Source organism: Pimephales promelas, chromosome 5, assembly GCF_988280905.1.
Source record: "Pimephales promelas chromosome 5, fPimPro1.hap1.1, whole genome shotgun sequence".
Lineage (NCBI taxonomy): Eukaryota > Metazoa > Chordata > Actinopteri > Cypriniformes > Leuciscidae > Pimephales > Pimephales promelas.
In genome coordinates, this window is record NC_142773.1 from 38,085,253 (window position 1) to 38,098,640 (window position 13,388).

Genomic DNA, 13,388 nt, shown 5'->3' on the forward strand with positions numbered 1-13,388 from the left:
GAAAACTCATCTCTCCTGTGAGCACTTAACATAAAAAATAAAATAAAATTAAATAAATAAATTCCCTTTCCTTTGAATCCTGGCTTGTCTAGCTTATGCTACTCCAAGCAATGTCTGAACTTTGTATTTTGAGCACTTCTTGCATAGTTTTTGCCTCTTCACAATGACTCACCTGGTTTAGTCATCAGTTGTATGTCGCTTCGAATAAACGGGTCTGCTAAATGTAAAATGTAAATGTACATCCATGTTGATTAATAAAAATTTTCTATGAAAAACTGTTCTCTGTTCATCAGTTTGATCTTTTGTGCTAAAATAGGAATTGAAAAGTAAGTTGAAACGTTTCAGGTTACGACTGTAACCTATGTTCCCTGAGAACAGGTGTAACCTCAGGGGGGGTCTATTATAACCAAATGATCATGGCTAAGCGACCGTAAGAATTTCAAATATTTACCAGCAGGCTATCCCAATAAAGGGAAATACAAAGAGAGAGAGAGAGAGAGAGACTGGAGTATTATAAAAATAAAAAATTTATTTATTTCCCCTTTTCTTTAGCTCAATGGACTCACAACATGAAACAGTATTCCAAGGACATTAGGCCTCTGGGCAACAGAGCCAGGGACAACAAAATCCAAAAAATCAAAGTGTTCAAATAACTCAAAAACAAAATACAACAAACTCAAAATTGATAAGGCACGTCACAAAATCACATGCACAAATATAACCAAAAAGAAAATAATTCACACTAGACAAACCAGTGGCCACACAACAAAATTGTTATCCCCCTCCTACCCAGGATATTGCACTAACCCAATGGCCTAAAATACACACATTACATAACACACAACATACATCAACACATACAGGGGGAGGCTCATAGGCAACTCAATAGACGGTTCTTCCCCACGTACACGTACACACACACACACACACACACGGAGCTGAATTCTAAAAACAAGAGCACAGGAAAAACAGTGGCCAGGACAGCATATGTCGCTCCTCCTGTATGAACAGACCACAGCATCAAGCCAAAAGCTTGGTTATTTATAATACTGTAGCAGTCACTTTACTCCGTCTGGTTTTTACTTGAACATTCCCAAACCAAAGTTCTCGGCACAACAAACGCACTCGGCAAACTTGTAGTTATCACTCTAAACCCGGAAGTCCTCGTTGAAGCACGCCAACACAAATCGCAGCCGATGAGGGCTCGCAAAGACAGGACACTAGCAGCACCCACGGCACTGGGTAATCGCACAAACACCAGATGAGGGTCAACTCGTACACTCAGCCAAGAGCCCAAGGAAGCAACAGTCTGTGACAGCACAAAATCAGAAAAACGCCAGCTTGCTGGATTTAAAGGTGTAGCGCCAAACAACCCCCACCTGATTCAATCAAGCGCAATTCTCATGGAACACACCCCACTCGCTACACTTACCCCCCCTTGAATGTCACCGTCCCGGTGACCGAAAAACAAAAGGTCAAACCCAAGGCCTAAAAACAGCACTATGGGATGAAATGGTTAAAGTGCTTTCTGCCGCAGGTGCAGGGGATCTAACAGTCGTACATGGGAGGTTGTAAGGATTAGGATGGTGGCCTGCATTTGTTCTGGCAGTTCTCCTTGATACAAGGGTATTGCCAGATGTCGCTACTTCCCCTTCAACACCCAAAGAGTCACGTATTGAGTGCTGAGGTATAATTGGTCCCTGCTGCTCAAGAGCTGAAGGTTGCAACACCCCCGACTCCGTGGGAGATGTTGGTCCTCTTACAGAAGGTGCATCGATTGCCACCAATACTCCAAAATCATCAGACTCATCCAGACTACCACCAGCATCATCCTCTATGACATTTGGCATGCTTACATTCAGCACCTCACCCCCTACCACAAGATAGGGTGAACCTAGATCCGTTGGAAGGGGCCGCAGTTCTTTCCGGTTGATATTTTTCTCGTGACCTAACTGATCCCTTGGCCTAATTTTATAGAGTGTACCAACCTCATCAAGGCACCTCACAATCTCATACACTACATCTCCCCAATGATCACTAATTTTGTGCCGTCCCTGTGGGTGACTGCGACGATACACCAGTGTACCAGGGGGTAGGAGTGGCAAGGGAATCGGTTGATTCTTTGCTCGTTGTTGAGCAGCTGCCTCTAAATGCGCTCGGGCCTGGCTATAAATTACAGAGAGATGCTCCTGATGTTCTTGGACCCACTCGGAAGTAGTAGTAGTGGTAGAGTCTAACGGGGTATCGATGGTACCCAGAAAAGAATCAAGTGGAAGAGTGGGTTTACGCCCAAACATCAGTTCATACGGGGAGAACCCCGTAGACTGATGGACTGTGGTGTTGTAAGCAAACAAAACCTGTGGCAGATGGTAGGGCCACCGTCTCTTCTTATCCGGAGGTAGTGTGCGAAGCAAGTCATGCAATGTGCGATTAAATCTCTCACACTGTCCATTACCCTCTAGATGATATGGGCTAGTGCGGGATTTACGAATTCCATACACTCTGCACAATTGTTGGAGCAGCTCCCCTTCAAAATTGCGCCCTTGGTCAGTATGGATGCGTAATGGGACACCATAAGTATAAAACCACTGCTCGGTCAAGACTCGAGCTACGGTTGATGACCTCTGGTCTACAGTAGGATATGCCTGCGAGAATTTAGAAAACACATCCGTCACAACCAAAAGATTCTCTTTCCCATCACTTGATTTCTCCAATATGGAAAAGTCAATGGCTACTATTTCTAAGGGCCTTGATGCCATCAGGTTACCCATAAAGGTCCTCAATTTTGGCTGAGTTGCCTTAGCCACCACACACCGCCGACATTCACGACACCACCGGTCTACATCCTTCCGCATAAAAGGCCAATAGCATCGCTGGCGGACGAGACTGACTGTTCTTTCCACCCCTTGGTGGCCATGATCATCATGCAAAGCCGTGAGTACTTCTGTCTGAAGAACCTGGGGCAGCAGTAACTGCACGACCCCTTTCGTACTACCAGGGACATGCGTCTTCCTATACAAGACCCCCTCATAAACTACTAGATTTGCCCATTGACGAACAAGCTCCACCACAGCCGGGGGCTCAGTAGACCTCTCTACGGCTGTAGGGGGACTGCCCCTCTTCCAATATACCAGGAAGGCCTTCAAAACAGGGTCTTCAGCCTGCAAAACTTGGAGATTGGCCTTAGTTCTCGTAGGGCATGCATCTATAGCCTGTATTTCAATCGAAGGGGACATAACCACACTCTTAATCTCAGCTGGCACAGAGATTCCCGAAGCCATCTCCTTCATAGAGACTAAGGCTGGTGGTGCCGGCAAGCGGGATAGCGCATCCGCATTCTTGTTACATGTACCAGGGCGATACTCGATGGTAAAATCAAAAAGTGCTAATTGCGCAGCCCAACGTTGCTCCACGGCTCCTAATTTAGCTGTCCGCAAGTAACAGAGCGGGTTGTTATCAGTCAGAACAGTAAATTTAGCACCCAGCAGATAATCCCGAAACTTATCTGTTACTGCCCACTTAAGTGCCAACAATTCAAGTTTCATGGCAGAGTAATTATCCATGTTACGCTCAGTTAGTCGCAAGCCCCTGCTTGCATAAGCGACTGGACGGCGCAGTCCTCCATCCTGCTCTTGGGACAAAACTGCCCCGAGACCCAGCCCACTAGCATCTACCTCAAGGACAAATGGTTTACTAAAATTGGCATAACCCAGAACGGGTGCACTTATCAATTTGTCCCTCAAAGTATTAAATGCTTGATCACAGCCCCAATCCCAATGGTCCCGCAAAGTGGCACTATGCCCCGGCCTATTCCTTTTAGGGTGTGGCTGCAGCTTTGCCACCAATTTATGCAGAGGAGCTGCGTACCTAGCAAACCCCTGCACAAAACGCCGATAATACGACGCAAACCCAAGGAATGATCGCAGTTCGGCAACTGTCGAGGGAGTCCTCCAATCCCTAACTGCACTGATCTTGTCCGGATCCGTAGAGACCCCGGAGGCTGAAACAACATGGCCCAAGAACTTCACTTCAGGCTGAAAGAAATGACATTTCTTTAGTTTGAGCTTAAGACCGTGCTCGCGTAGACGACTAAATACCGACTCCAAACGATCCAGATGCTGTTTAAATGTAGATGAAAAGATGACCACATCATCCAAGTACAGAAGAAGGGAATGGAAACGCTGGTCCCCAAATATCCTTTCCATCAGCCGCTGGAAGGTCCCGGGTGCATTGCACAACCCATATGGCATCCTCTGAAACTCAAATAAGCCAAATGGCGTGCAAAAAGCGGTCTTGGCCCGGTCCCTCTCAGCGACTGACACCTGATTATAACCACTCGCAAGGTCCAGAGTGGAAAAGAGAGATGCTCCTGTAAGGGCGTCCAAAGACTCCTCAATTCTCGGCAATGGGAAGGCATCTTTCCTTGTCTTTGCATTTAATTGCCTATAGTCAACACAAAGACGAATAGATCCATCTTTTTTTTCCACAACCACGATGGGTGAAGAATAAGGACTACAACTTGGTTTTACCACTCCCTGATCTAACAGCTCCTGAATATGTGCTTTCACCACATCATACTGGGATGGTGGGAGTCGTCTGTAACGCTGCCGCACCGGAGTGTTATCAATCAAAGGAATCTCGTGCTCAATCAAGTCAGTACAACCTAAAGGTGCCTCACTACAACTAAAGGTATCACTATACTTCTGAAGTAAGGACTTTGCTTCCCGTTGCTCGAAATCAGATAAATTAGGCCAGGAAAGATCCGCAAACCCCAACAGTGGAGTTATAGCCACCTCTGTCGAACGAATGAAGGCAACAGGGCCTTGGGTACCATTCTCCTCCTGAAAGCAGATGGATTTGTTAGCAGAACGGGCAGTGATCAAATACATTTCTCCCAACAGGGTACGTGGTTTTATCCACCGGTCTACCTGGCCCACATTAACAACTGGCACTTGTACCGTACCATTTCCCATGGGGAGCAATGAAATTGGAACAATTAAATCTGGTGGCAACTGCCACCCTGCCTCTGCTGGTTCCAACAATACAGAAGGAATCAATGGGCCAAGCCCCTGCCTACAGGTGGCTGACACAAACTTTAAGGATCCAGCTGGGACACAGATGGAGGACCCAGGAGCGGTCAGAACCCTACCCAGAACACCAGACGTCGAAAACGCTTCCAGGCGTTGACACGCTAATAAGGCATGTTCCCAAACAGCTGGGACTGTTATCCCAGAAGTAAACAGATCTACACCATCTTGGCAAAAAAACTCTTGCAAACAGCAACGGAGAACATTCATCCCGATCAATCCTGGGACCGAGTCCTTGCTTGTCTTAAGCCTAGACTCAGGTGGATCCTGAACCACCAAAACTCCTATAGAAGGAAGAACTTTCCCCAAAACTTCTACGTCCAATTCCAAGTAGCCTCGATATGGGATATCTAAGCCGTTAGCCGCTTTCAACTGTAACCAACCACAAGAACGTAACTGGTCACACCCCAGGACTCGAAAATGGTTATTAAAGAAGGACTCTGTAATGGTAGATACTATAGAACCAGTATCTATAAGACAAGTAACATTTACCCCGTTCATCCGAACGTCTGACACAGGGCACTCGCCCACCAATGCCGAAGGACAAGGAAAAAGAGATGTAAAAGAATGTGAGCCCATCGAACCCCCTTCCAGTGCTTGGCTCCATGCACTAGAGGGTGCTAGTTTCCCTGCTGCCGGCCAGAAAAATCGTTTCCACCGTTTCCAACAGGCGGCCTGGGACCAACCCCCGCACGCTGTGCCTGCCGTGAGCCAACCGGGCAATCCCTAGCCATATGGCCTACTTGCTCACAGCGCAGACAAATAGGTCTGCCATCCACATCAAAACGAAAACGCCTCTGATAATTAGTCTGCCTATTAGGTGGGTTAAGTGACCCTGAGCCAGGAGACAAATGTTTAAGAATGGCATCTAATTGGGCCTGCTGCCTACGCAAACAATCCTTGAGCTCGGTCAATTCATTACTTGGTTGTGCTACCACGGCCTGGGCTTCTGCCTGCCATGCCCCCACCGCTCTTGGACTGGCATCACACGAAAAAGCCCTTGCTCGAACCGGGCGAGGCCCCTCACCATCATCAGCCCAACGAAATGCCTCCCGACGCAAGTCTAAAAAGGAGGAATCAGGATTTAAGCGGATGTATCGTTTTAATTCTCTACGCAACATTTTGTCTCTAACGTTTTCTGCAAACTGATCACGAAGAACAAAGTCGGGTTTAGCAATTGCAGTTGTATTTTTACGCAATACGACTTCCATAAGCGACATTAACAAATGTGAAAACTCACGCAACGTTTCTCCCTCCCGTTGACGACATTGGAAGAATTTTTGTTGGGCGTCAATATAAGACTGGCTACAGCCAAATGTCTCAGTCAGTATAGAGAAAATATTTTCAGGCTCAGATCTAACTGAAGCTGGCTGGAGTTTGATTTCTAGTTTTGCCTCCCCATCCAGAAGATCATAAACGAAATACGCCTGCTCACCTATGGACATCTGCCTAACCTGTAGACATCGACGGACCTCCTCAAACCATTCCTCCACTGAAGGGGACTCTGAACTACCCGAGAACCGGGGATATTTACGTTCTCTAGGAACATACACATACCTCAATCCAGAAGACCCTGGTTCCTGAACGTTTGGCTCTTGGGGAGTTAACACTCGCTGACTCTGCTCTCCCTGTTCTACAGCCACAGCAGATGCTACATTTCCCTGACGTAGCCTTGCATTATCACTCTGTAACTGGTTAATCTGCTCCATTAGCTGCCCGACCCGCTCCTCCAGCTCCTGAGACATTTCAAACAAAAAAGGAGGGAAAAGAAAAGGATTTTTTTTTTTTTTTTTTTTTTTTATACGTGTATATTTTTTTTATACAAACCACTTGTCACTTGCAGAACAACTTTACACACCCAATCCTCGACCACTGCTTCCCCTGTACTCCACCTGCACTCAAAACACACATGCACACAACAAAGAACAAACCAAAAAAAAAAAAAAACAATAATTACACCAGTCCCACTCTCTTACCCTGCCGACTTACGCCAAATGTAACCTCAGGGGGGGTCTATTATAACCAAATGATCATGGCTAAGCGACCGTAAGAATTTCAAATATTTACCAGCAGGCTATCCCAATAAAGGGAAATACAAAGAGAGAGAGAGAGAGAGAGAGAGACTGGAGTATTATAAAAATAGAAAATGTATTTATTTCCCCTTTTCTTTAGCTCAATGGACTCACAACATGAAACAGTATTCCAAGGACATTAGGCCTCTGGGCAACAGAGCCAGGGACAACAAAATCCAAAAAATCAAAGTGTTCAAATAACTCAAAAACAAAATACAACAAACTCAAAATTGATAAGGCACGTCACAAAATCACATGCACAAATATAACCAAAAAGAAAATAATTCACACTAGACAAACCAGTGGCCACACAACAAAATTGTTATCCCCCTCCTACCCAGGATATTGCACTAACCCAATGGCCTAAAATACACACATTACATAACACACAACATACATCAACACATACAGGGGGAGGCTCATAGGCAACTCAATAGACGGTTCTTCCCCACGTACACGTACACACACACACACACACACACACACGGAGCTGAATCCTAAAAACAAGAGCACAGGAAAAACAGTGGCCAGGACAGCATATGTCGCTCCTCCTGTATGAACAGACCACAGCATCAAGCCAAAAGCTTGGTTATTTATAATACTGTAGCAGTCACTTTACTCCGTCTGGTTTTTACTTGAACATTCCCAAACCAAAGTTCTCGGCACAACAAACGCACTCGGCAAACTTGTAGTTATCACTCTAAACCCGGAAGTCCTCGTTGAAGCACGCCAACACAAATCGCAGCCGATGAGGGCTCGCAAAGACAGGACACTAGCAGCACCCACGGCACTGGGTAATCGCACAAACACCAGATGAGGGTCAACTCGTACACTCAGCCAAGAGCCCAAGGAAGCAACAGTCTGTGACAGCACAAAATCAGAAAAACGCCAGCTTGCTGGATTTAAAGGTGTAGCGCCAAACAACCCCCACCTGATTCAATCAAGCGCAATTCTCATGGAACACACCCCACTCGCTACACAGGGAACAAGACAATACGTCTCCATAGCGTCATTCGACGTATTGTTGAGTTCCCTTCGAAAGGGACCATCTCAGGTTACGACTGTAACCTATGTTCCCTGAGAACAGACAAGGACAATACGTCGAATGACGCTATGGAGACATTTTGTTGAGTTCCCTTCGAAAGGGAAATAGATTTAAACAGTTTCTTTTCTCTTTTGGTCAATTTTAATTCTGTAGAATACTGTGTGAAAACAATACAAATTTTGCAAATGAACTGAGATCATCTGTTTTGAAGCATGAATTAAAACGATGTAATCTAAAAATACATAAACAACGAATCTGAACACATGAGATGATCTACGCTTGATACAATTTTAAGGTCACTGCATTAGATTAAAAAAAATCAAAACAAGAGATGAGTTTTTAAAAGAAAGATGGAACTAACACATTTCAAGCAAAACATTTTTCAAATCTTCAAAATTTGTAAAACTGACAGGGCTACCAATTCACGCATTGAGCGTGAGACTCACGCAATTGAGCCAATTCTCACGCCACACCCCCGATTTCTCACGCTAAAGTGTCAAGCCAGTCGGCAAAATACCTGAAAGATAAGTTTATCTATAGATCCACCAGTTGAGCCACTCGTGATTGACTAGTATTACCGCAAATTAGTTAAAAAATCCTCTAATCTAGAGCGATCGTGCATTCGAGACAGATGTTGAGCTCTAAACGGCGTGGGCGCAAAACCAGGACTGGAGTCAAAGCACATTCCTCTCTGTACCCTAAGCGTTCTGTTATCACTCCGATTTCGCCCACTACGGATTTTCCAGTCTCACTCACAGGAAAAACTGCTGCGTGTTCAATCGATTTTAAAATATAATTTTATGTTTTACTGACTGCTCCCCCGCAAGATTTTTTTTTTTTACATTTTAAGGGTAAATGCATCAGTCTCGTGCTCTTTGAGAGATCAAAATTAAGAGCTTCAACCCATGAACTGCTCATTAAACAAAGATTAAGCATTGATTAGTACCAGGACAAAACAGGGCTCAAACATCTTTTTAATTATGAGAGTCTCAGTCTACATTACTTTATTATCAATGGTGTTTTAGGATGCCAAACAATTATTATAATAATGTAATAATGATTTATATAATTATTCCTATGACGTCCATAAATGTAGGCTACTATATAAACGAAAATGAATATTTCAAAAGTATATTTTAGTCTACATTACACTATAATATAGGAAAATTAAAATACTTTTGTCCTTATTTCTACACTTGCAAGAAATAAACCCATATTTAGGAGGATACAACAGATAACCATGCTGATCGTGTGAGCAAAGTGCACACGTTTCTCTAAATCACCCAGCACAAACAGAATGCCTATTCTTAAAGTCTTGCGCTGTTTTATGAAGGCAAAATGCCATATCATGGTTTCGATTTTAGTTCATTGGCAAAATATAACGCTAGAGACCTTACATCTCATATGTTCGGCAAAAGGCGGATTCGGACTCGGGTCCGAGCGCATCAAAAGCTCTTTCACGAACTACACGTTCTACGATCTACGCCACTGTAGCTGTTCCGTAACGGGCGTGTTTTGGCTAAAAAGACAGACACTTAGTGCAAATATTAGGGGTGTAACGGTACATGTATTATTGAACCGTTTCGGTTCGAGGCTTCCGGTTCGGTACGCATACAAACCGAACGATTGCTTGGACCATTTTTCCTGCCGGCAAAATTCGTGCTGACGCGGCCAACACAACGTTGTGCAACATCAAATGGCAAGCGTAATGAAAGCATAACGAAACTGCGCTACTCGTTAGTGCTTCACGGATCGTTTATCAGTTCGGACCAGCAACATCTGTGGAGCGCAAGCCGATCTCGATCAAGCAACACTGTTACTACACAGCGCTAAGAGATCCGGTAAAGAAAACATTTAAATTCGCCACTGAGGTAATAACATCGCTGCGAGATCTAGTGAGATGCATTCACATTTCTCCGTTATTAACCGTAGATCTCTATTAGATCAAACAGCACTGACGTGGAAACCAGGAGAAACATTGTGCCGTGAAAGAACTGGTAATACTTTACGTCCACAGACCAGCAACATTCACCATGGATTTAATATAGTAACACTAACTGGAACCAGTTTGGCTGGAATGGTGAAATGCTTTCAAGTACTTCACACATCTTTTTCCAGCACTTCAAAATTCAAATATTATATAAATAAATATATATTTAAATGTTATTTTTAATGTGATGACCAAAACATTATTTGTTCATCCTTCAAAGATGACCCCCATTTATAAACCTGAAAGTTTCAAGATCTAGGAAAACTCTTTAAATTCTTTAAACAAATAGGAAATTTCTCTGGCATTTCTTTCTTTTTGCTGTATCGAAAACGTACCGAACCGTGACTTTAAAACCGAGGTACGTACCGAACCGTGATTTTTGTGTACCGTTACACCCCTAAAGACCACGCTCCATTTTATCAGACCGGCCTTGAAACACTGAATTCCACGGATGCGCTGGCGCGTAAACTGGAGCACGTAAATGAACCAAAACTCGGCGTATAAACTACTTGCCTCATAGACCTGTATGAAAGCTTGAAATGTGTACTTTTAAACAAAACAATTAAAAACTAAAATAAATTGGCTACTTTCTGCTTATGTGGCTAATTCATATGAAGTGTGCATAACTTCACTAGTTCACTACAGCGAAGATGGCGAGTCTGCATCCTCTTTATCAATTTATTTAGCCTGACTTCGTCATACTCATATTCCAGTCAGAATGTGAGTCTGAATCTGCTCCATTGGGCTTTGATTATGAGGCGTGTCTTAACCGAACCAGGAAAAAAAAAAAAAAAACCTCTGCACTCAATTGGACAGTCGGTACACCTACAACCAATCAGAGCAATGCAGTAAATCAATACTTTGCATAGCACAGTTGTCAACTACAGAACTTACTTATTTTAGAAGTAAAATAACAAGTGTTGCTTCTTTTACTTGGTCCATGAGTGCGTCCAAAGGAGAAACCACAATTAACGACCACAGGCTTTTCATTACGTCCCATCTTCTTAACGACCGTCAGAGCCAGCTGATAAGTTACACTTTTGCCGACTCATGTAGGAGGACGGCAAAAATATATTTCCGATCGACAAATGCCTTGACTGCAGTTCTCTGTTTGTCTATTAAAATGAATGCGCTGACGATTTATTTTACAACAGACGCGACAGCGGAATCTATACATCTCAATTCTCCAGCTGCAGTCATCTCTGAGGGAAACCAGTTCAGCGCTCTTTGATAACGCGATGATTACGTCCCTGAAGATCATCTGTCCATCAATCGTATAAAGCCCGCCCAGGAAATTTGATTGGCCCAATCATTTTTTGACTGATCATAATTACTCCTCAATGGATCGAGTCCAGACCGAACTTCCCGACCAAAGAATTGTGTGGCGGAGTTCGGGCTGGCATCCAGTCTACAATTTATTAACTTCAACAATTCAAATATTTCATGCATAATCATTACTTTCGCCAGTTCTTTGCATATAGACAGTAAAAGAAGGGTTCTTTGTGGCAAGCTTGCAGTTGGTGGTGGTTAAACCGCCATTAAACTAAGAAAGAAGAAGAAATGACTTCCTCTTACACTGAAATGACTTCCTTTTACACTGAAAACACTGTTCACGCACATCTACATATGAAATCACTTGCATATACATATATAAACAACTAAAGCATGCATCCACGTTTTATTTTGTGTGTTTGGGCGAGTGATTTATGGATGTGTATGCACGCATCGGGTTTATATGTATGTGGGAGTGTTTATTGGTGTATATGCATGGAAGTTTATATGTATGTGTGAGTGTTTATAGGTGTATAAAGAACTTTATATGTATATGGGAGTGTGTATAGGTGTGTCTGTGTGCAGCGAGTGTACATATATGTGTGAGTGTTTATAGGTGTATATGCAAAGAACTTACATATGCGAGTGCATATGTATGTGCATGCGATGTGCATGGAAGTTTATATATATATATATATATATATATATATATATGCGAGTATTTATAGGTGTATGTGTGCGTCAAGTTTAATATGTAAATGCAAGTTATTCAGAAGTTTATATGCATTCATTACTAAAAATAATTAGTATTGGTATGGATTTCATATTAGTGTTCACGTGTATTTCATATATGTATTTTGAACATCCAATAGTATACATGTATATGCGAGTAATTTATAGGTGTGTATATGCACGTGTGTTATGTATGTATGGACTACTTGCACAACTACTTCCGCGTTATACTTATTACATATCGGGAGTTTCCGGTTAGAGTGTTCATCGCACATCCATGCATGAGAATGAAGATTATCACTACGGTTTATGGATGCCAATTGATTAAAACAATGAATAATGATCTTTGTATTAATTATTTTGAGCCTGCTGAAATATTCCTAAATATATTTTATTTTATTATTCTTTTATTATTTTCTATATTAACTGTTCCATTCTGAAAAATAAATAGGCTAAATATAATTTATCCACTAGCCTATACCTGCAGCAGTCCTGTCTTCTCATTAACAGTTTTTTCTCTTAGCCTACTTATATTCTATACTTGAGTTTACATTTTTTTAATGAATTTGACTAATAAAAAGTATTTATTGTGTGCATTGGTGCTTTATTCCTGTCTTTTCAAAATAGATGAATGAATGATCGCGAGGTGCCTATACGCACGCAGCGTAGAGGAGAATGACAGTCAACCTCCCTGAATATTAAATAAGCATTTTGGGCATGAACATGTAAATAGTAAAACGATTGACATTGAAAAATGACACTGAATGATTACAATATTTATTCCAAATAAATAAATGTTTGTGTTTCGTACCGATGTTATTCATCTGTTCTCACCAGCGTCGCGGTCACTAGTGTAGACGAACACTGACACCCTGTGGTGAAATAATGCCGTATTTTTACAGCCGCAGCTTTCTCGGATTGGCTTGTTTTGGATTAAACTTCATGTTCCGTTGAGTTTTGAAAATTCTGCACATGGTAAAAATCTGAATATCCCTTCTTCTGTCAGTAAAAATGTCCAAAATATAAAATCTTATTAAAGACACTCATTTTAGGTGGCGTTTGTTCAACTCATTGACCGCAGTAGTACATTGAAACTAAGTAAACACAACCGGAAATAAGTGATATGTATTGTTTCCAAACGGAAGTGTGTCGCAAAGTTCAGTGCAAGTGGTCCATTGATAAGCGAAGTT

The 13,388-nt window shown here is 42.7% G+C and overlaps 2 protein-coding genes across 4 annotated transcripts in view; one reads left to right on the top strand and one right to left on the bottom strand.

The window, feature by feature from the left end:
• The window catches only part of LOC120482463 (CD48 antigen), a 47,950-nt gene that overhangs the window by 16,282 nt on the left and 18,280 nt on the right, over positions 1–13,388 (top strand). The window lies entirely within an intron of this gene.
• Positions 1–13,388, bottom strand: part of LOC120482456 (NACHT, LRR and PYD domains-containing protein 1 homolog) — a 69,097-nt gene that overhangs the window by 12,637 nt on the left and 43,072 nt on the right. The window lies entirely within an intron of this gene.